The sequence below is a fragment of the Anopheles darlingi genome, chromosome 3, assembly GCF_943734745.1.
Source record: "Anopheles darlingi chromosome 3, idAnoDarlMG_H_01, whole genome shotgun sequence".
Taxonomy (NCBI): Eukaryota; Metazoa; Arthropoda; class Insecta; order Diptera; family Culicidae; genus Anopheles; species Anopheles darlingi.
In genome coordinates, this window is record NC_064875.1 from 26967843 (window position 1) to 26987851 (window position 20009).

General features: G+C 46.8%; 1 protein-coding gene across 3 annotated transcripts in view; it reads left to right on the top strand.

Moving 5' to 3' along the window:
- Positions 1-20009, top strand: part of LOC125954270 (protein TIS11) — a 449377-nt gene that overhangs the window by 405789 nt on the left and 23579 nt on the right. For 2 of the 3 annotated variants that reach the window (XM_049684424.1, XM_049684425.1), the window contains exon 2: positions 19469-19905. The gene's annotated coding sequence lies outside the window, so the exon portion shown is untranslated. Of the gene's footprint in view, positions 1-19411; positions 19906-20009 lie in introns of those variants that run through there. The other variant, XM_049684423.1, reaches the window with a different exon arrangement.

Genomic DNA, 20009 nt, shown 5'->3' on the forward strand with positions numbered 1-20009 from the left:
AATCGATCTATATCAAGTAAATTGTTTCTTTCTCTAAGATAAGCACTCAAAATAAAGCATTTTTGGCTTCCATTTCTCCGATTACCTCACAGATTCTCATGCTCCAAAAAATATAAAATATTCCAAAAAAACTATCTACTTTTTCTCACATCACGCATCAGTTTCATTGTGCATATATTAAAAAAAAAATCATTAATCATACACCAGAGCAAAAGGATCAAACTTGCTATTACCTCACAGCGGCCCCACCCAACCCTACGGTGCAACCTCACCTCAGTCTCAAAACAATCGAAAAACCGCGCCTCGCGATGAACCTCGAGCGATACTATAAACGTCAATATGTGTCAACTCGTTCACTAGAGATTCGTTCCACCGCGATCGACATTGCAGTGCTGAAACAATCATGTCTCCCGACTACGGGCATGACCACCCGCCATTATGGAGCGGTTGGTCCCAACCAGAATACATCAACGGACCCCAAAACGACGACAGAATGGTGACGTTTGGGCTACAAACTGCCTTTCCCCGCAAAGGAAAGGCAACATCGGGTACCGAATCAGGCCAGCCCCAAAACGCGTGTGTGGCTCAATGCAGCAGCAGGCCCAAGGGACACGACCAAATGAAAGGTGTGTATCGCGACTAGACATCCCTCAAAAGCAGCAGCACGCAGCACGCAGCACGCTTTCGGTGGCTCTACACCGAAAAGCGATCAGTCTCGTTCCCGTCTTGAGCAGCATCTATGTGACAGGCCCCCATCATCGTCGTCGTCGGAGATCTACCGAAAAGGGTTACCTGCCCAAAAACCTGCCTGCCCGCCCAGGACCCACCAACCATCCCAAAAGCCCCGAACGACAAACCACAAAAACTCGAACCGAACGCAATCTCAATTATAGTAATTATTCGGCCCGCGCACAATACAACATCAGAGCACACAACAGAAGAAAGAGAGGAGAAAAAAAATGGAAAAATTATGCAACAATCTTCCGATGATGGTGCCGATCCTTTGGAACCGCCTGCGGCCGTTCTACCATGCGAAGATGCGAAGCCCCCAAAACGCCTCGAAGGCGCACACCACGCGCTCGACTTAATGTATTCCAAGAGTGGAAAGGGACGTAGCGATCGAGGCCTTCATGGGAAGCGTCTGCATCTCGAGGAGTCGCAGTTGTCGTTGTCGTCGTTGCGAATAACTATGCGGGCTAGAGCGATCGATGATCAACAGCTGAATGGGGTTCCCATTGTGGTCCAAGGATTCGATCGTCCCGGTACGAGGTGCCAATTTCACGGATTGTGTCGTTCGGGAGCAAAGTTCAGATACGAATCTGGGGCGACGGGAGCGGCGGAAGGCGAACAGGCTTCAACACAACCTCCGTAATCGTAATTCCTCGAAAGGATGGGGAAGTTTCGGGAATTGTTTCGTCTGCGGCTGCGTGTATACGTGTGCCAACACCAACTGCTTTAACCGGCCAAACGTAAAAGCTCAAGACCAAAAGGGGCCAAGAGGACACCGTAACCGCAGTCGTGGACGTTTCAGACAAGGATTGGGGCGTCATGAGATGGGTTTGGGGCGAGGGGAAAACCTCCGAAAAAACCGAAACAACAACCAAATCGTGAACATCGTCCTCGCGCATAATGAGTTCCAAGATGTGGGTATTTTGCTTCTTTCAATCGTTTCAATCGGCTGGTGGAGGGCAGACAAGAGATATGCTCGAGGCGCGTGGTATGCAATCAGCAGCAGGAGGAGGAGCAGGAGATAACGATGGCCTATGTTCAGATTGTTAGTGGGGCAAGTTCGTTCCTTGAGTGTCTTCTCCTTTATCTTCTTCGGGAGTTTATGTTGGTACCATCCCTGTAAACGTGAGTTGGGACATGGAACCATCACGTCTTTTATGAAACAATCGCGATTTTTTGCAAGAATTTCTAACATTAACATCTCCTTTCGAAAAAGTGTTACATTGGTTTATTAATAAAATCAAAATCAATCGATCTCTATCATTTTACGAGTCTAGATAGTTCTTCTTCAGAATAAACTTGTAAAAAAACAAATAAAAGATATTTTAATAACTGCAGGACGTATTTTGAATAGCTTTTGAGAGAAATAATTTTGAAGATTATACCATTTTCGTTGTCGAACACTTTTCTACAAATATAAGCAAAATGATTCCATCACAAACTACTGGCTTTGTGTTTGTTGTGTGTTTGCTTGCCGTTTAGTGATCATGACTAATTAGCAGTCTTTAAAACAACATTTGTGACACACATCTTTCGCTCTTCAGTATTTGGTGAGAGAATTATACGGTATTAACACAAAGAACATCTAGAACTTTTATTAAGCAATCGAAAAGAGGTGCTTATAATGTGTGAAGCTGAGTGGTTTGTGATCCACCTCATATATGGTACATCTACACACGAGGCATTGCAGAAGTTTTGAAAAGATTACCAAAACCAAACTCAAACTTAACGGTCGTTTGTGGAGACATTGCAAGAAACAATCAGCTGCCATTTACCAACAATAGAAAGTTGTTCTTCGAGTTAAGAGAAAGGCAAATCGTGCATTGTTGAACTATTTTTGAAATCCGTTTTCCACCCGGCCCAATGCAATGCAATCGATCTTGCAATGGATAGTCATCGGTCTTCAGGATTCGGAAATTCCATGCAAAATAAATCTTAGCGGTTTCCTGTTTATGTCGCTTCGTCCTGTGCAAATCACTTCGAAATGTGATGATCTGTTTGTGGTAGGACCAGGTGACCTTCTGATCAATTCTTGAAACCTAGTGAAACTGGAATGATCGTTAATGCTTTTCCTCATTTCGCTTCCAACATGAAGTTGCGCACTGCAATAATGCAGCAATGGATAAAAGACGGCAATGGACTTCAAGGCACACTAAATTGATATTAAAACATGATAACATAATAAAAGGATTACTAAAAGCATGACTGAGTATCGTGTTTTTATTCGCTGTATTCGAAAGATCTTGCTATGACAGACTGTCAGTAACAAGCGTAGAAAGATCATGTACTTGCAGAAAAGCACTTCGTTGACGTAGATTTCTTCGGAAAAAGGTCGAGTTTTTTTAGATTCTAACCGAACATAAAGGCGTATAGAACCTGATGATCGTGTTTTTGGAAAATAAACACAACTACACCTCCAGTAGCCTCAAGAGTAAGAGCTTCAATGCCTTGTTTCACAAAAATAAGAAGCAAAACCTTCTGCGTACCCCTAGTATGTTTTCCAACTCTCGCTCAATGCAACAATGTTAGCCAGCCTTTTCGAGAGGTTAAAGGAAATCGATTGGAATGCTCTCATCGTCGCTCGGGCCAGCAGCTTGTTGTGATAACGATTCAGCCGAGCCAAGTCTAAACCCCATGTCAAGTAGCGACCATTCAAGGTTTCCCACATCGTAGTTTCCCATTGATTGACGCTTGGCTTATCACAAACAGTCGGCCAGAGAGCCGTGTGTAGTGTGTTTAACTAACACAAGTCCAAACCGTCTACTATTTCCACTCGACATCGTTGGTTATCCCATTGAAAAGCAACGATTTTGATTAAGAGAAAAAGAAAAGCAAAGGAAAAAGATCCAATTATCACTTCCACCGGCAGCAACAGGATTAGAAACCGTGCCTGACTGATTGCATTTCGGCTTAATTGGTGTGCTGCCTAGAGGAATTTAGTGTCTCTCTCTCTCCCTCACCACGATCCGTAACGCTAGAATGGTTTCGAAATTGGAAATCAGAACGCATGTGTTTGCCGCTTCCCAATCGTTCACGGGGCGACCGTGACGATTTGTTGACAAAACATCGCGATTGCATATTCACGTCAACATCAACATCAGGGCAAACGGCTATCACCCATCATCCAGCGATCCGAGCGGTGCTGCTGATAACATTTGACTTGCAGTTAGCCTCGAGCGATTTGGAGCTTTGGAGCTGCTCGCGTCAAAGCACATATTCAAGTATACAGGCTCATCACATTGTACGTCAGAAGAATCTAGATCACTGTCTGCTCCAGTCCTGTCAGTCAAGGGTCACCATAGACAAGTGAGTAGATGCCGACAAGCAAAACAAACCGGACGGTAGCGACGTGGAGGGCGATTACAAGAACCGTTTAGTTGGGCGTTTTTTAAGTTCATTTAAGTTGTTACCAAGTTGCGTTCTAAGCCCCTTGGGCATTCAAACTTGAGAAGCGATAAATTGGAGTCCCTCGATGGTTGACCTATGAACTTAACATCCTAGAAACTTGCTCAATTTCGATCAAACCATTCACCAGCATGCGGCTGATGATGATGATCGAAAAATCCTTCACACGTGCTCGCCATAGCTCAAGGTTGCCATAAGCCTAAGAATGACTCTGAGAAACGAATAGTACGAAATAGCACCAGCACCGTAGCAGCGCTCCCGGAGCGCGTTCGCATATCAGAGGACGCATATTTAAGGTTTCGGATCTCAGATCGCTCCATTAAATGGATCCGATCAACGACACACACAAAAAAAACGAAGCAGAAATGAATATTTAAATAGAAGAACCAACGGTGGACACATCAGCCTATCAGCCGTTTTTGGCGGCGCGAATTGACTGGTTTGTCTGTAAGCCCCTGCCGACCGACCACCACACACCAAACACACTACACAGGACAGGTTGAAACGGCATAAAAGACGGGTTTTTTTTATGATTTTCTAAATCATGTTACTGCGTTTACTACCCAACAACCCGCTTGACATTCTATTATGGTTCCCAGGTCTGACCTATGCCGCTATCACCCCGGGTCCGGTTGACATTTACGGCTGTAAAGCTTCAATTTATGGCGAATTGATCATGCACACGTTACTTTTGTTGCTGTTGTTGTTGCTATCACTTTCCACATTCACTAGACGTTCGTCCCAAAAAGTTAAGCAGCTACGATTTGGGCAGACTTCCTCCCTTTCGTGATCTGCATGCGAATAGTGAATCTTCCGCAGTGAGTCGCTTGATCTGCGACAGCTATAAAGCGGTGAGCAGTCCAGCAGTTAATTACCACTACGGTCCAGACCAGACGGAACAGGAAAGACAGTTTGCTGCAGTCGAACTGTCCCGAGATGCGTCTGGTCATCAGCATCTGCGAGCCGAGCGAACGAAACGAAACGAAATGAATTGAGGCGACCATTGCATCATCTTCATCAACATTATCGTCCATCGACCGACCAACCGACCGGAGGATGCAATCAGACCGGTGCTCCTGCGACGGGATGTGGTTTAAGTGATGGATCGACACATTGTTGCCTTTAATTGAAGCCCTTTGGACTCTTGCTCCTCCTCCTCGTGGACACTTCTTTTCCAGTCCTTCTGAGCTCGAGAGAAGTGTTGATGCCACGAGCTGCAAACGTGTTCACGTGCCCGTGTCAGACCACATAGCGGTCAGAGGGTCGTTGCGGTACCACCGTACCAACATCAACATCCTTCCATCGATGTTGATCGCTGCAATCGGGCAATCCACGTTCAGGCCGGGGCCTGGTGTAACACGACCACCGCGTATTGTCCTTCGCATAATTGCGCCAGAACCGTGCCATTGCGAAACATCGGTGGCCGGGGGATCAGCCGCAGAGCGCAGAAGACCCCCGAGCCCCGTGGACCGAGTGGAATGTGGTTTCGGTTGGCAACTTTCGAGATTTTCGGGCATCCTTTCGCCGGCCGTTTGCTGACGCGCCGATACTCGTGGCGTGGCCTCGCTGCGTTGCGCCGTTCGCTGGCAAATACCTTCCTTCAAATTATTAGCCAGAAAACCAGAAAAACCAGACCATTTTCCTCCGATCCGATCGCAGCAAGCGCCTCACAAGAAAGGATGTTCCGTTTGCACGAGCGCACGAATGCCCCGCGCGGCATGGCCGGGCCTTGGGAGCACAAAGCAAAAAGGAGAGACAGACAGAGAGAGAGAGACAGAGAGAGAGAGAGAGAACCGTTGAGGACTTGGTTGCTTTGTTTTAACCGTAACCCCTCCGGTTGGGACGCCGAGTACGACGTGTACCATCAGCTTCAACGCTCCTTCTGTCGAAATCATCTTTTCGGGCAACGGACCCCACTCCCCATCGACGTCTCCTCTACTCCAGGGCCACGCATAATGAATGCAGAAAGAATGGAAAACAAAACCTCCAAAAACGCGACGACGACGACGACGGCGGCAGCGGCGATCCTCTCATCCTCCAGCGTTTTACCTCCCGCGAAAAAAGGATCGTTGCCGGATCGTTAAACTGGATCCTGGTGCCTGGTGGTGCCAGCGCGGTGCCGGAATACCTGCCAGCACACACCCCTTCCGTTGCCTGCCTCTCCTCGTAGCACTGCGCGTGGAACCGGTTGGCTGAAAAATATCGGTTTACTTAACCGATTGCGCTTCTTCCACCCTTTTTCGAACGCCACACACCACGGTGTCGTCGTGGTTGTCGTCGTCGTTGTGTTCTTGTTTGTGCTGCGCAGGTTTCGGTGGCACGTTTCGGCAGTTCTGCCCCAGGTCTTCCCCTACTCCTCTTTCACCTCTTCAACACCGCCTCCCCAGATCCTGTGTCTTTTTCTTCGGTTTTGCTGCTCCTTTTTGGGTTTTGGGCTCGACGCGCAGCAACAACGCGTTTTACGATTTACGAACGTAAACAAGTTGGTTGTTGTCGTGGTAGTTGCTTTTTGAAGCATTTCTTCCAAGCCGTTTTTCTCCCCACCCCCTCGCTTGTGCTTGTGGCAGGTTGGTGGATCCCGGTGCTGTGCATCCCTGTTTTCGGAGCGATTGGCAAGATTCTTCCTCCATTTCCAGTTTGGTGCGATCCTCTCGTGTGCGTGTTTGGCATGCGCTTCGGAGACATGCATCCACCAGAACCGACAGAGAACGGACGGACCAGGGCGAACGGTTTTTTGCGTTGTTTCATCATCGCGGCATTCAATTCATTAATCGAACTGTCAACGAACGGGATGGGGCGATGCAAACGGTTCCATCACCATCGGAATCGATGGATGGATGGATTCCCATTATTACCGGTTTCCCACCACACACCAGATCGAGGTTCTGATCGAAGTAAGCCGCTGCTACGTGACGTGACATTCCGTTGACAGTTCCCCCGATACCTAGACCGCTGCTTCCTTTCTGCTTGTCTTTCGAAGGATGTCTTTGGTGCAGGAATTCGGGCCGATAAATCACCTCACGACGGAGCTCTGCAGCTCACTGCAGTGTCCTTTATCACCCTCTAACCTTGCCCGGCCATGGCCAGCTCGTGCGATGCATATCGTTTAGTATTCAATTGTCCCCGCGTATAGCTCGTTCGTCGCGGAACTGCGCGAGGCCAGATAAGGCTGAGGAGCGCGCGCGTCGAGCGTCGAGTCTCACATCTCATCTTCAACCCTGAGATCGATATTTTTCTCTTCTTTGCATTATTTAATGAAGAGAAGAAGAAAAAATCAAGCCTTCCGTTTGGCCCTCGGCCGCTGTCAGGGGGTCGTGCTACTGTGAAAAGTGAAAACCGATCCACCTTGTCCGCGCGACGCCATTGCGACACACGCGCGCGCGCGCACCAAGAAGAAGGGGTAGTACGCAAAGTGCGCGCCTTCGCCGCAGGCCTTCGACCAAATCGAGACCCAAATTAAACAAAACACTCACCCCACCCCGAGGGGGAGCCTCATTGGCCAGCGCACGCGTGAAGAAGCGCATTCAGCGCTGCTTCTCCACGTGGCAAGACCTTGAAGCATAAGCGCCATGAGAGCCACGAGAGGTCGGTTGGTCGGAACAGCCGGCGCTTGACCCTTGGCGGCGCTTGGCTTCAGCGTTTCATTTCCAAATGAAATTTATTGTTGACCTCAGGACCGAAAGGGTTAAGTCAGTTATTCGTTTTCATTTTTTTTTTTTGTTATTTCCGAAGACACCGAAGACTGTTGGCGATCTCACTGGGTCAGATAGGTACCCCCGTCGCCTGCCCTTCCATTATGCCACCCAGGGCTAGCGAAGCCATGTCAAACTGGTCAAGCCAGTCCCCTTTGGGGGACAGTTTATTTATAGATTAGCGTCGTAGATCACGCGAGTACCGCCGCGCGACAGACGACAGCTGAAAAGGTACGCGGTCCTTCGGCACCCTTCAACCATTGCTGTTGTTGATGTTGTTGTCATTGTCAGACCTTGCTGGAGACCCTTAGCTTTTGGAAACCGATCGCGTCGTCGCGCGTGCGCGTTCACACAGCGCCCAAATTACTGTTTCGATCTTACGTCTTTTTTGGCCGAGTTGATTGCGTGCGCTGGAAGCTTCTTTCAATTAACAGTTGCAGTTGAGAGTAAGATTGAATCGTTTGGCCACAGAAGTGGCAAAGAAAGGGGGGGGAGTTCAAGCGGCTTTCAATCATGGCATCTCGCTCTGCCCTATCCCGCGCTGTCACCTGTCACCAAGGGTTACCTGCGATTCACTTGACCGGTGTTCCTTCTCATTCTCACAGCTCACGCTGCTCTGCTCGTGAACTCACAGCTCACTCTTGCAACCCGCAGAAGTGGCCACTCTACGCCTGTTGCATAATGGATGTTTGTTGATTTGATTTCCAGTTCCCAAAGTTCCTCCCCTATGGACCCCCCTTCTCTCTTCCCTTTCTTTATGCTTCTTGGTGATGCCTTTTTTTTTCATCGTGTGAGGAATTTGGCATGCTCACTTGGATTTCTGCGCACCATCGGACCATGAAATCGTGAACCGAAATCGAAATTCTCGATTGAATCGAACATTCAAGCGAAAGAGACAAGGGGACAGGCGGAGAAGACCCGAAGGTTTGGGGAGTGACTCGAGAAGACGACAGCAACATATTGCATATGAATAAATTAACCTTGAATCGAAAGGTGGAAAGACGAAAGCGAGCGAAAAGCAAAAACCCAGCACGCCGGTCACCGCCGTGCGATCGAGGATCCGGGATTGTACCTTGTACGTCGTGTTCTTCATCGGGCGTCCGAATCCGAAATCAATTTCTCGAGAAAACCGAACGCTGGCTTTACGAGGTGCGTTTCACTCCCGCTCCCGCCGTCGTCTATCGACAATCGAGATTATTGTCGGGGAATCAGGGGAATCGCGTATTCGCGTAACACAATCGACCTGAGGCCGGTACGGCGATTAAGGTCCGCTTTGATCCTTACGACCATTCGATCGACTTCTTTCGGTTTCTCGATTCTCGATTACAAAAATAAGAAAACGAGCGACGAGAGCAGCTCGACAATCAACCGCAGTTCGCAGCCATATTATTAGGATGCCAAATGGGAGTCAAAACGCCATTTGTATTAAACCCTTATAGCCGGAGATGGGGTGGCTTACGTTGGCCGGGCTATAGAAGGACCCCACAAAATGCTCTTCCTTTTCCCCGAAAAAAAAGTTTGAATGAAATACATGAAAAATGGCACAATTTAGAAGCACTGCATGAAGCCTCTAATTGTACTTCCAGAACAAGACCAGCAATCGAGCGGTGCCCCCAAAAAAAAAGGAAAGGACGAGCCCGGACGAGGCGACGTAACGGACCGCCGGCGCGAGTGCCGGATCGAATGTAGCCGTTGGCGAAACAAGTGAATGTACACGATCCCGGACTGGGAGTTGCGGCGGTTTCTCGGGAAAATTATGCTGGCAGATAAATTGGCCAAACGCCTTGGCCGGAGTCGTTATCAACGCGTGCTGGTGCGTTACGATCCACGACGCATCGTCGGGACGGGCTCACGAATTCTGGGCTTTTTTTTTATTCACGTTGCTTCACCAGAGGACGCACTGACCAAAAACCATTACATTATGACATAAGCGGTCCCGGCGATGCCTGGTGTGAGTGTGTTCTGTGAGGGGCCAAGGATAAAAACCGGATTTCGGCGGTGTGCTTCGTGGGTTCTTCGACCTCACGTCGGGGGGGTCCGAACACTCGCACACAGGCGGCCAGAAACAGGAAACAGGATTTTTATCGATTTATCGTGCCGAACAGCTGATACGCGTAATGAAGTGCATGCCATATCACGGGCGGTGAGGAAGGCGAGGCAATTTGTTTGTTGCCCGTTCCCGTCGCTGGCGACCCGTGCGAAACCGTGTAATTACGACGGTCAATTTAGAATAAATCAGCCAGCGGCCAGCACTGTGCGTGCGTGTGTGTGTTATCGCGTTATTTATACCCAACCATCGATGGGCATTATCTCAAATATTCACGAGCTTCACGAGCGAACTGCAGATCGAGCAGAACATTTATCCAGCATTTATCCTTCATTTGGAAAACATTTTTTTAGCGATTAGCGCGGAAGCGATGGCTTCTTGAGGATTTAAAACAGAAAAATGATTGCCTCTTGATAGTATGGTGATAGTGTTCAATAGCAACCTGATCTTCTTATCCGCTTGCAACGTCTTGCTAGTGAGGTGCTGGATATAAACGAAGAGTATTTAGATAACCTGATGCACGCAGATTTACTAATGATCACAGGATTCTCAACATTTTTCCTTCAAATATTCACAACTGGACCTCTGATGATATCAAACTTCTAGTTTAGATACCTTAAAGTAATGTTCAAGTCCGATAACATCAAAAAGTATACGATTCCCTAAGCCTTCGAACTGTCGTTAAAGTAAAAGGAGCAAATCACTTCATAAATAAAGTTATTACCAAGCAACACGAATGCAGTCACCACTGGCAAGATCTTGTTCTTGCAGCGAGCATCAAAGGCCTATATTCGATGCCATCGATCGACCAGTTGCCTCCAGCGATGAGCAAATTCAACTTTTGACTCCCAATGAATCCCTTTCCCCTTCCTGGCTGATGAAAGGATTGCGTGTCACATGCAGAGTCCCACAATCCTTATTAGTGACTCTTAATGATCCCCGCGATGCAGTTCTCATGATCATTATGAAGGCTTGATGTCTGATCTCCGCGCACCGCATCAAGTCCTGATATATTATGCACTCGAAGTTGCATCCAGGAAACGACGCTTTAATTAATCGAGAAAGAGGGAAATGAAATGGAAAGACGCAAATTCATTTACGTCAAGTGCAAAATGTCAAACAAACAGGTATAAAAATCAATTTTATAGCCATTTTATCATTTCGATGCACAAAATATGACATGTTTCAACATTTCAGTTTGAGACATCACTGCTACCGTGAACATCAACGACCGTTTTCCTCTATCTAACACACTCAAAAAATGACAACAATTGAATGCAATCCTACTGAACGATCTTTCTCGATCTCGTGCCTGTGTGCCTCAGTGTCAGTATCGAACGACAAAACGGATGACTAGAAACCGTGGCGAAGAGCCATTTGTCTAGCAACAGAAACGCCCAACTGGAAACGGTCCTTCCCCCCGGCATCGCGGTGCGTATCTAATCGGTGCGACCCCTTCTAAGCGCAAAAAAAAATGCTCAAATGCCGTCAACGCACCCATATTCCGATGGCGTGATGGTCGCAACAGCGCTTAATTAAAACGTATCGGCGGGCCACCCATAGTCAACGGCCGGATGAACGAACGAACGAGCGAACGACCCGCGGAACGGGACGAAACAATAAGCCATGTGTGTGGCATGTGTTTACATTAGATGTATTTGCAATATCTGGTGCGTTAGACGATAAGAGATGCCCCCTGCTCCCCTTCCCCGCATGCGCCTGCTCGTTGTTCGCGATGATGTTTGCACATTCGCGTCTGGTCGGGGCCAGGGCTGTGCTGACAGTTTGCTGTGTGGCCTCCAAGCGTGTCAGATTGCAGCAGAGCGACTCAACTGCGATTGCTGATAGCTTTATCATTTGCGTGAACCGTGTGCGGGGAGAGAGAGAGAGAGAGAGCAGTGCACTGCTGACGCCCGATTCCCGAGGATTCCGGGACAGCAAATGCTTCGATGTCGATGTCGATGTACTGGAAATGCGACACTCTAGTGATTCTAGGGTTCTTCAAATTATACCACATCACTTGGAGGAAGTTGGTTAGTCAGACGTGCTAGTTGATCTGTCAATTCAACGATTAGAGTGGTAGTAGTGGTTGTTAATTCTTAACCCTCGGTTGGGCACCCGGCGTTTACCCCTTCGTTGGGCACCCGGGTACCCGGGTACCCAGCTCATGTGCATTGCATAGTTAAGTGATTGTTCCGCCGTTTTCATCAGTTTTATGGCAAAAATAGTGCATAAGAACTAATTTAAGGGTCTTGGCAAAGTGTTTTTGTTTCAAAATCAAAACAAAATGCATTAAAAAACAATAAAAACAAAGAACATAATATCATTGAGACCCCTTCACACGGTCATTCTCTATCGAGTACATCGCATAGCAAGCATTAAAATCCAAAAATGATGGTATTTTTCTGTAATTGTTTCAATGAAATTAATTATTTCTTCGAATAAAACTGTTCTGCATCGTAAAAGGCTCTTGCACAATCCACACAATTGATACCAGTGATGCTGACCATGGTGACCGACATAGTAAACATTTTCGTCATATCATACCATTTGTACGAATTGATGTTGCAGATGTTAAAGGTACATAATTATTAGTAAGGGAGGGATGCATAATGCGAAATAGTAATTTTTTAAAACATACGCTGCCATTTTTAAGGTATTCTTCACAAATTTACGAGCAGCTATTCATATCAAGGTACCTTCACGATTACACAATACATTCGCGCAAAGCTAACAGTGTATGGTAAAGAAGTTTCCGTGTATTTCAAAATGTATTATTTTTTAATCTGTGATTTATTAGATTACCACCGGACAATCATTTTCTGGCTGATAGACAAGCATTCACGCCAGAGAAGTAGAATATTTGATGTCTTACCCGGGAGAAACAGAATCATCACAATCGATCAGCTATTTGCCATTAGTTTACTTGTTATTGTCGCAGAACTTCACAAATATTTGAACTTAGCAAGGAACAATAAGCAACAAAATCTTTTTTCGTTATCCGCGTTGTCAATTGTTTTGTCACATTCATATAATTTTTAGAAAACAACATTTGAGGTGTGCAAAAGTATTATGAACGGCGACTACTTCATCCGCAAGGGGAAAAATTTCCTAGTTATCTAATTGAAAATTGCAAGAATGTGCAAGTTGTAAGATTAGTTTTTAAAAAGTTGAAATATAGAGCATTTTTTAGCAAATTGAAATTCCCAAATACTGAATCAACTACAGGGTATATGAATCTAAATTATCGCGGTGGCCTCCACTTCCATCAGAGCTCTCCCTTGCTATATTTGTTTCCGGGGTCAACCGAAACCCCGCATTAAGTCTTTTCAATCAAAATAAGTGTATGATTTACTCATATGTTATGAACATAGCATTGTACGAACCATTTTTAATCAGTATGAGAAATAATTTATAGGTTAAATTGCACATAAAGTGCTGAATAATGTGTTACTTATTTTTCTCCTATTGCTGGTGTTATAACGCAACAATAATTAAAATTTGATTTTATTTTCATTAAAATATTGTAGTTTACTTATTTAACAATTGATGGACCCGAGTATATTGATAAATGTTGATCAAAAGTATTGTTTTGTGTTTATAAACATAGCTCATATGCATAGGCAACGCGCTGGGTACCCGGGTACCCGGGTGCCACTGGGCGTATGTTATTTTTATCGGCCCATAATTACCTATAAATATTAGTTATCAAAACAATTCCGATGCCAATTCGGCGTGAAATGAGTTGTACTTTGGGGATCCGGAGTTTCGTGAAAAAATATTTACGGGAAGTCATTCATTTTTTCGCTGAAACTTGAAATGGATACCCAGGTACCCGGGTGCCCAACCGAGGGTTAATTAAGACTTAAACTTTTGCAAAAACTGTCAATTATCGACATTGACGCCAGAATAGCAGGACTACCGACTTGGAGGACGACGGCGCTCGATCGCGAGCGGTGGAGGAATCTTCTTTGGCAGGCCAAGACCGCTCGTCGGTTGTAGCGCCGGATAAGTAAGTAAGTAAGTCAATTATCAAGATTCTATCACTAAACCGTGTCCAATATATTCTCATACAACTTCAATCGTCTATATTTTCCTTAAGGATGGGCCATTTTTTTTAATCCGAGCGTTTCTTTGTTAAGAAACTTATAATAATTAATTATAAAATATGTTTCGAAATGACTCCGTCCCAAACTTTTTTTACCAGCTTCAATCGCTTCTCAAACCCATCGCACGCGGCACGGACAACCTTCATAGGCATTTCATCTCAAATTTTATTTATCGCTGCTTTGGATTGTATCAAACTGGACAGTTTATGGTCGTTTGGCATTAATAACATGTACGACCAACCGAAAAAGTCCAGTGGGTTAAGATCTGGCGAACTGGGAGACCATTCATTCTTCGCTTCAAATCTGGTTAAATTGTTCCTGCACCAGTCTTGGACAAATCTCCATCTTGCTGGAACACATAATCGTCGTCTCCTACAATCTTTCCAAGCTAGGTTTCACCACTTTCTCTAAAACTACTGTTTTTTAATACATTGAGTTAATTTTTATGCCTTTTTCAATAAAAACGAGCTTGACGCGCTTGCATTAGCCACCTCTGCACTTCATACTAGCCACAATTTGAAAATTGGGGATGTTCCTTTGGTTATCTGTTACATCCTTGATGTTTCTGGACAACAGTGTATCTTTTTGGACATTATGACACTGCTTTAGAACAAATAGTTTTCACTTGAAAACACAAAGTCTCGTCTAGCCAATCCAACTCTCAAAATACTAAGTATACACTGTAGTTTAACAGAAAAATATCGATACTTGAGCTAGGTGCTGTAAATATACCATAACCCAGCTTAACGTCAAGCAAAAATTTGTATGAGAGAATATATTGGACACGGTGTAAAGCATCTCCTTTAACTTGCCAGGTTTGAAACCAAGTCCAAAGCAGTGCAACGCATACGGAGTGTAAATCAATCAAACTTCAATGATCCAACCATATATTCTCAACAGAGCCTGGGGATCATTGGGTTTATTGAATATACCAAGCACCGAACACCGCCAGCTCGCCACACATTTGTGGAGCTCCACAACAGGCTCCGGCCCATCATCGGCCCATCACCCCTTGGGACCTGGACCACTGATAAGGGACCCCTTTGCCATCGGCATCGCTTGCCCAGCTACCAAACCCCGAGGGACTAGCGACGATGATATGACCTGAAAATGTCCACAACCCATCAGTATCACTCCCGGTCCCGGGGCTGTACCCGGTTGTATAACATACCCGTGAGGTGGTGGGGCGGGCAGGGTGCTGTACCACTGATAAGCAACTGAGCAGCAGCTCTCTCACCACTGGACACAACCGGTCAACCGAGTCTCCGTTTCTGCTGCTGCTGCTGCTGCTGCTTCTGCGGTCCGATAAGGCGGTCTGTTTGAGTTTGGTAAGTCAGTACAGTTCCTCGCCACCGAGACTCCCGACGAAATACGGAAAACCAAGAACCAAGAGTCCATGTCCGTGAGGCGCGACCTGCGGCCACCAAATTGGGAACGCCACAATCATCATCTCGCTTCAACGGTCCGAGAACGGTCCATTCTGTCATTTACTTAAACCATTTCTCGGCACTTTTTTTTTGTCTGTTGACCTCCTTCTGGCGTCGGTCCTTGATAAGAACGTGCCATCACAACGTTCGTCCTCCACGGAGGGCGGATGTGTTCGCTTTCAGAACTCACACTCGAGGCAGTAACAGAAAAGGTCAACGCGAAAAGCATGCTGATTTCGGTTTTGCACAATGCGAATTTCAATCAACCTTTTCTTTTTCTAATGCTTTTCGCACTCCACTAATAAGGCCACCTTGAGCAAGGACTAGACTGCCGGGATCGCAAACCAGATTAGAGGACCTCGACGTTCTTTGAAGATGAAGCAATGGGTCGCTTAATCTGCAATCACAGGATGTTAAGAAGTGAGATTATCGGAGCGTTTCGACAGCTTTCAATGATTGATGACATGATCAAGCGTTAATCAATGTTTTGTCTTGTTTTTAGTCCTCTTATCTCTTATTTCTTCTCACCAGTTAATAGTTTTTAGAAGTCTCTTCTTTTATTTTTTCATAAATAACCTCAATTCCAGCATTGTGGTCAATTCATTCAAAACTAAAGTCAATCCTCAGCGCGCATGAATCGCGCCCGATCGTGGCATAGGCACTTGTTAAGCACTTGTGCAGGCACCTTTCACGGGAAACAGCCCGCCCTGTGCGAGTGAGAATGAGGAAGGCAATTGCCAATCAAAATACGAAATCACAGGAAAATTGATTCCACGGAATGTGTGTGCTCCGTCGTGGCAGGATGCCGGGAACGGCGGGTGGCAGCTCATTAAAATCGCTGTAAAACACAACACGCTCACCGCACCGCTGGTTTACATACACCTGGGCCCAATTGGCGGACCGACCGACACCTAAAATCTGATGAATTGCGGCGGCCGATTTATGGCCGCGCGGATTTATGAGCTGTATAGCGGAATTACCTTCTCCGCGCTTTTTCCCCGTGGTTCTGATCCCGCGTGGTTAAGGCCCCCCCCTCTTCCTAGTTGATTTCGATTTCGTCTGTTTCGTGCCCTTTTTTTTATTGCCCCGTCGCCGCCGTCTACTGCGATGGGCATTGTTTTTGAATGTTCGCAAGTTCCAAGGTCCGAGACCCCGGATCGCCCCGTGTGTGTGATCTTAGCTCTTAAAAGACGACGATTTCAGCCAGAAAGTGCGTTTGCGCGTTTGTTTACAAACATCCCTCCGTTCCGTTCGGAATTGATTAAACCAATTCCAGGAACAGCAGGCCTTGGCCCTTGGGTCCAAGGCTCTTTGCGCTGTCCCGCGTATCGCGTGGTGCTGCCTTTAAGTGGAATTAGGCAAGGCCTGCCAGCCATCACCAAAAAAAAACAATGGTCTGATTAGGGCTTGGCAAAAACATGAATTTCGAATCCGTTCGCGTATTAAATTAGCCTTCGCCCGGAACACAAGAAGACCGATGAACGATGATCAGTCGCAACGCAACGCAACGCAAGATCGCTTTCGGGGGACCCTCTTTCTTCTAGGTTGCTGATGGTGATGATGCTGTTCTCTTCTCGTCTTGGATCAGGATGTGCCTCTTCTGCCTGTTGCGTGCTGGTGGAAGAAGCAGGACCAAGAACCCCCAGAGCCAACAAGAACAGGAAAAGAACGCCGCATCGATGCTTGGAAGAAGCTGTTTTTTTTGGGAAAGGAAGAGACCGAAACATGTTTCGTGCGTAGCAGAGAGAAAGAGGCCCACGGCGGCGAGTAGGCGAATGGGCAGACCGAGGGTTGGTCGTGGGTGAAGAGTGGACAGGAAGACCCAAAAACAGGTTTCAGGAACAGAACGAAACCCAAACGGGCCGTAAGGACGACGCAAACTTCTCGCGAGGCGAAAGGAACGTCAAGCGGCCAGCAAACGCAGGAGCCTGGCGCATTTCAGAATCATAAAACTCACCCATTCGCCTTCCCCTTCGCTTCCTTCCTTCCTTCTACTGTTGCTGCGTTTGCGTTGTCGGTCGGCGGAGTCGTCGAGGATGGCGGGTGGAGAAGGTGGTTGGAAAGAATCCTTTTTTCCACTTTGGAACTCGTTCCAGTGTGTTATGTTACTCTTTTCCTTTCTGTTTTTCTTAGTCCGAAGTTCTTGTCCGGATTTCTCGGCTCCACGGATCCTCTTCTCAGCCCGTTCTCCTTCTCCGATGGAGCTTGTTGCTTTTTGGAAGTTCCTTCTTTTCGCCGGTACCGGTTCGAGTGCCAAGATGCACGAGATGCGTCGTGCGTTCCCTAACCTGATGTGGCCCTTCTACATGCTCTTTTCTTTATTTATTTTCCTCCTGAAATACCCTTTTTTCCAAAACATATTATGTACTTTCGTTCCGTTCCGTTCCGTGGCGTGCCGTTGGCGTTGCGTGATTCCTGCCAAGCACGACGGAATCGCTACAAGCGATCGATGAAGCGAACCTTATACCAAACGGGGATCAGGATCTTCGTGCGTTCCCTTTATGTAATCAACTCTCCATATCGCGATCTCAGAACATGGCATGGCGTTGCTCTTGTTGTTCTTGTTTTTTGGTCTCGTATGACAGAGATTCCGGCAGATCATCTGTTTCAAACGGAACGGCTGATCGATCTCCCTTTGCACGTACGCGGCTTTCGTCGTCGACTCTTGGGATTCGAATTGCATCCCATCATCGATTGAGGCCCTCTTCTAAGTCTCATAAAAGCATAAAAAACGGAAAATAAAATCGTAAAACAGGTAGCACCAAGGCTGAGGAAGGTTTTTGCTCAAAATGAGTCTCACTTTTTAGGGATTCTTTATTTAGCAAAACCGTCTGCGTGTATGTGAGGGTTCCTCTCGACGGATGGACGCAAAAAAAAAATAGGACGCAGACCCAAATCAGGTGTACAGCAGGGCATCAGGATATCGATGTAATCCCCCGTTGGGTATAGGGCCTAGGGGTTTGAGGTAATACTGCTCAGGTAACCAGCGCTGTGGCTGGTGGTAGAAAGGAAGAACTGTCCCTTCGGCTTTTCTGTCCGCTTTTCCTGACCGTTTAGGTTACATCCATCACGCACAGCATCAGGTGTCAAAAAGTGTCGTAAAACGGGACTCCGCGTGATGACGACGACGACGTCAAGGGTGGATGAGGAGGGTGTACATCTTCGGCCAGGTACACTACTATCCGTGTCCCCCTCCCCTCTTTCCCCTGACTAAATGGGCGATTCTAATGAATTTCATAAACAGCACCTTCGGAGGAAGGATCGAGCAAAAGAAAAGCCCCAACAAGAAGACGAAGAAGCAAAAGAAGAAAAACCGGCGTTTGGTAAATGCAAACAAAGACCCACCACCACCACAACGAACGGTGCAAGAGCGAGAGAGATGATCTAGCGCTGTTTCACTCGCTCTCCCAGGGCGCGATCGCGTGATCTTGTTTAGTATTTCCTCCTTTTCATTTCGTTTTCATTGCGATTCGGTTTTCGCGCGCTGGTTTCGTTCGTTATTGATTTCCCTTTAACCGATAACCTTTGTTGATAAACCATTCCTATTGTGCAGCAGCATTCCAAAACATTGCATATCGAGGGCTTCCATTTTAATGGCAATTTCCTAGAAACAAAAAAGTTTGCAAACAAAAAAGCCGCAGAACGAAGAAACCACCCGCCATCACGCACACACGCATAGTAGGCGAGCCGAACACCGCTTAAGCTGCGTTTACACGGAGCGCAATCTCGAATCGCAACCATTCAAATTGTATTCAAATGACAAAAACGCAGGTAGGTCTGCGGTGCTACAAAAATGTATTAAAACAAGTAACTTATTTCAGTGCATCTTTTCATAAATTAGTGCATTAAACAAAGAACACACAGCTTCGTGTTACTTTCACCCGTGCACCGTGTAAACGCCGCTTGCTCAGGGCGCTGGTGGTGGTGGAGTTCGGCTCGAGTTCGGTTCGAGTTCGGGGTGCGATCTAGCCGCTGTGAGGTCGATCTCCAGCCGAACCGGGCCCGATCTCGCAAACACGAAAAAACCTCAGCGCGGAGCGGACCTCGAGCAGCGAGTAGCAGCAGCAGCAGCAGCAGCGAAAAAGCAAGTTCGGAATCGGGAAAAGTGTGATCCAAGAAGAAAGGGCTACGCGTGATTCCGGAGTGCGTCCAGCAAAACCAGTTATTACGGCAGAATTGTTACGGTGACGTAAAAAGTCTGAAACAAACTGAGAGAAACAATAGACAAGAAAGCGACAAGCAGCAGCGCGCTGTGTGCAAGAAATCCTTTGAACCGCCCCCCAAAACAACAACGAGTGCGTGTGTGGTTGGTGGTTAAAGTCGTGTGTGAGCGCGCGCGCAGTTTTGTCAACCTCTTCGTCTTCTACTTCTGCCAACAAGTCCAAGCACCGCGGTGTTGTTGTTCGTTTGTGCAAACCCTTCTCCGGTGGTTTGTGAGAGCAGTTAAACGACATTTTTAAGGTTCAAAAGACGGATCCAACGACCCTCTGCCAAGTGTAAGTATTATCGCGGAACAGGTTGAAACACGTTATCATCGCCTCATGATGCAGCAGAAATTAATATATACCTCCTTTACTCACTCCACACCTCTCTGTTTCTC